Source organism: Tiliqua scincoides, chromosome 12 (assembly GCF_035046505.1).
Source record: "Tiliqua scincoides isolate rTilSci1 chromosome 12, rTilSci1.hap2, whole genome shotgun sequence".
In the NCBI taxonomy this organism is placed as follows: domain Eukaryota; kingdom Metazoa; phylum Chordata; class Lepidosauria; order Squamata; family Scincidae; genus Tiliqua; species Tiliqua scincoides.
The window spans coordinates 6,851,961-6,856,298 of record NC_089832.1 but is presented as its reverse complement, the minus strand read 5'-3'; positions in this window follow the sequence as shown (position 1 = coordinate 6,856,298).

Sequence of the window (4,338 nt, the reverse complement as noted above, 5' to 3'; positions counted from 1 at the left end):
GCCGGATTTTATACCCGCCCGGCAGGCTCGAACGTGAGAACGGCGGGAGGGAGGGGAAACTGGGGCAGCGACGCACAGCCGCTTCCCATGGCCCCCATTGGCCCAGAGCAGGGAGGGAGGGACCTGAAAGGGAACTGCGGCAGAAGGGGCTTGCATTCCACCCCCGATGGGGGACAGCTGGAGGTTGGCTTGGGGTCTCCATGAGGTTCCCCATCTGGGGTGGTCCAGAGGGTTGGATCGGGGTGGGTACCAGGCAGACGCGACTCTCCCCTTGGGCAGGGAGCCAAGAGGAGGAGGAGGATGCAGGCTGGGCTCTTCTCACCTGCATTACGTTCAGTGACACAGGCAGAGCGTTCCTAAGGCAACCCTCGCCCCAAGAAACAGGACGTGTGTCCTTGGATGAACCGCCTGGTGACTGTAGGCAGGGGGAATCCAACACCCCCTCTTCTCCCCCCCCCCCCCAAATAACAGGATTGGGGAGATTTGCTTTTTCTGTTCCATTGCTACAAACTCATAGGTGCAATTCTAGACATTTACCTGGGAGTAAGCCCCATCAGCTATAATGAGACAGACTTCTGAGTAGACATTTATAGGGTTGGGCTCTAAGGCCCCAATCCTATCCAATTTTCCAGGGCCAGTGCAGCCATGCCAGTGGGGTGTGAGCTGCATCCTTTGGTGGCAGGGCAGTCACAGAGGCCTCCTCAAGGATTGGGAACATTTGTTCCCTTATCTCAGGGCTACCTTGTGGCTGCACTGGTGCTGGAAAGTTGGACAGGATTGGGCCCCAAGTTGCTAAGTGAGAACAGTGTTTCTGGCCACCTCTGATTAATGATGTCACTTACTGCTTAATGTAATGTCATTGCTGCTAATGATGTCACTTTTGGCCCTCAACAGGCACCATGAATGGAGGCACTATGGACCTCTGTATGGAAAGAGTTTGACAATCCTGATCTAGATGGCCACCCTTCCCACTGTGAGTAGACTTTGGCTGCAATCCTATCCACACTTTCTTGGGAGCAAGCCCCATTGACTATAATGGGACTTACTTCTGAGTAGATATGGTTAGGATTGGGCTCTTTGTCACACTGATGTTTCTGGCCCACAGTTCACCAAAAGACTTCCTGTTGAAGCCTCTGTACAATGAAAAGGGCCTGTGTAGCCAGGCTCTTGCACTGCAGAAGGCCATTCATTGCAACCTGCCTTGCATGGGAGAACTTTCCTGTGGGTTGTGCTCTGTGGGGGCCCAATTCTATCCAACTTTCCAGTGCTGGTGCAGCTGCAATGTAGCCCTGAGGAAAGGGAACAAATGTTCCCTTATCTGGAGGTAACCTCTGTGACTACCCCCCTACTACTTTATGCCTCATTGGCATGGCTGCACCAGCACTGGAAAATTGGATAGAATTGGTAAATTGGTCAGGCTTCTTCATCTCTCCCTCTGCTGCCCTCAGCAGTACACAAAATCTTCTATCTCTTGTATCGTGGTACTTCCACCCAGGGCCAGCTTTAGGAGCTGGGAGTTCAATTGGAAACATTTATTGTGGGCCCCAGGCTCACAGCCAAGATCCGTAGAATCTTAGGGCCCAGTCCTATCCAATTTCCCAGCACTGATGCATCCACAATGCAGCCCCAAGGTAAGGGGACAAAGTTCCCTTACCAAGAGGAGGTCTCCTTGGGGCAGTGACAGCAAAATACCATCCCTGCCCTGCATGGCTCTGATGCCGAAGCACTTACATGCGCTTACCACTCTGCTATACCATTCTGCCCCCAGCTCTGTTTCTGGCCCTCCCCACTGCAGGATGGAGAGCATACCCCATTGGCACAGCTGCATCAGTGCTGGAAAGTTGGATAGGACTGGGCCCTTAGACATATAAATAACATTTATGATAGATTTTACACTTCTATGGTAGAATGGAAAGCAATCAAAATGTGTGCTTCAAAAGTGTCTGTGAGTTAATGGACCAAGTGGGCTTCAGCATATTTTAATATAAACTGGCATGCACACAAGGCTACAAGTAAACAAACAAAATATGTAGGTTACTTTTGAAAAGCAAATAGTTACAAAACCACTTGTTTTGTTGTTGTTCAGTCATGTCCAACTCTTTGTGACCCCATGGACCACAGCACGCCAGGCCCTCCTGCCCACCATTAACTTCCAAAGTTTGTCCAAATTCATGTTCATTGCCTTGGTGACACTGTCTAACCATCTCTGCCATCCCCGTCCCCTTCTCCTTTTGCCTTCAATTTTTTGCAGCATCAGGGTCTTTTCTACAGAGTCCTCCCTTCTCATGAGATGACCCAAGTATTTTAGCTTCAGCATCCAATGAACAGTCAGGGTTGATTTCCTGTAGGATTGACTGATTTGATCTCCTTGCAGTCCTGGGGACTCTCAAAAGGGGGGGGGGACACTTGTTTTAGAGACTGGGAAATAATTTAGTAAAAATATTGATTTTTTTTGTTTAGGAAAAAAAAACAAGATGTCTGTTGCAACTTGTTGTTGAGACTAGAGCAGATGGCCCCTAGTGCGGGGGAATCCTTAGGTGCAGGTCCCAGCTGGAAACAATTGGTCCAGTTGGCTTAAACCTGGCCCTGCTCCCACCTTTGCTGTTTTTATTCTGTGACAGTAGACATACTGCACAACTTTTCAGATTCCAATCCAATGCACACCCAGGCTGGTACTAAACCTCAGCCAACTTGCCCTAGGACTGCCTGCAGGCAGGTGCGCACAAGATTACAAGCACATAAGAATGCATGTAGATCAGGGTGGCCAACCTTTCTGCTTTAGGACTCCTGGACCTTTAACCTTCATGCAGAAGAGGGAACTTCAGCAGATGCAGCTTGTCATTTCACAAATGACAAGCTGCACCTGCTGAAACTCCCGCCCCTACACATTGGTTAAAGGTCCAGGAGCCCTACAGTTGAAATGTTGGCCACCCTTGAAGTAGACTGTTGAAAGATGGTGCAGTATGGTGGTTAAGAGACAGGGGTTGTGAATCAGAAATTTCCCCAGTTCAGATCAACCTCCCTCTTGACCTTAGTCTTCCTCATCTGCAATATGGGGATAAATTATTTACCTTACAGGGCTAATAAGGATTACACCAAACTAATACATGTGAACTGCTTTGCACAGTACAAATGCTAGGTGTTAAGAACAGCCCTACTCTATCACATTCATACAAAAATACTCCCTATCACCCCAGGACTTGTATTTGTAATTCAGGTGATATAGAGGATGTTTCTCATTATTTATTAAAATGTCCTCTATATGACCTCCCTAGATCCAAATACCTAGCTAATATTATCTCTTTGTTCCAAGGAAGATCCATCTCAGCCCTGATTTGTTGGTTCCTTGCTGACTCAAACCCTGAGATCACTTATAAAGTGGCTAGCTTTGCCCTTATGGCAAAGAAGATCTGTGCTAATTTTTTGTTGTCTAAATCTTAAAGTTTCTTCCTTTTCTTATTAGCAGGTAAGATCTTGAAAATTATTGAAGCTTGTTCCTTTTTGGAACCATTTTAATATTCTACGTTTTTAGCCTATGTTGGGTTGCAATTCTTCAGTTTCATTGTATGTGTTTGGAGGGTCGAATTGTTATCGTTTATGTGCTTTTATATTGTAATGACCAATTGGTTATATAATAAATTTTCTTCATTCATTCATTCACCTATCACATTCAGGGTTCATCTAGCATCACACCTTTCTCATAGCAGCCAGTCAGATGTCTCCAGAATAACTATAGGGTTCCCAACATCTGATGCTTAAGAGATATAGTGCCACTGACCTGCGTTCCATTCAGCTTTCACAGTTAATAGCTATAATGCCTGCAAGGCTCAGTCTCACCTGGTGGAAAAGCAGCTCACTTCTTTGGGGCGTGGCCCTGCCACTAATAGTGAGAAGAGTTGTTCCTTCTGTCCCCCAAAGGATTAAAAGATGCAGCAGGGCTCCAATACTTCTTAAACAGTCTACTCTTGGCTTTTTGGTGTACAGGTAACACCCATTTTTCAGGCTGGTATTTATTCACTCATTCATTCATTGACTCCTCCTTCAAGTTTGTTTTATTTGAAGTGTGCAGCAGCTGCGATTGTCTTGCTTCTCTCTGCTTTTCTTCTTTGCGTTCTTTTTCTTTAATTGCATTTTTAAAAGTATGTTGTTAGCTGCCTTCAGTTGATATGTTAAATATTTTAAATACATTACATTGAATTAATGATTGTGTGGATGTGGAAATTTCAGCCGGGACAGACCAAGGGATGCTTGCCAGTAATCCCTCTTCTGTATGAAAGTACTGTACTATGGAAAGAAAGAAGTACAGCAAGAAACAGAACTGTATTGTTTTCTGGAAAA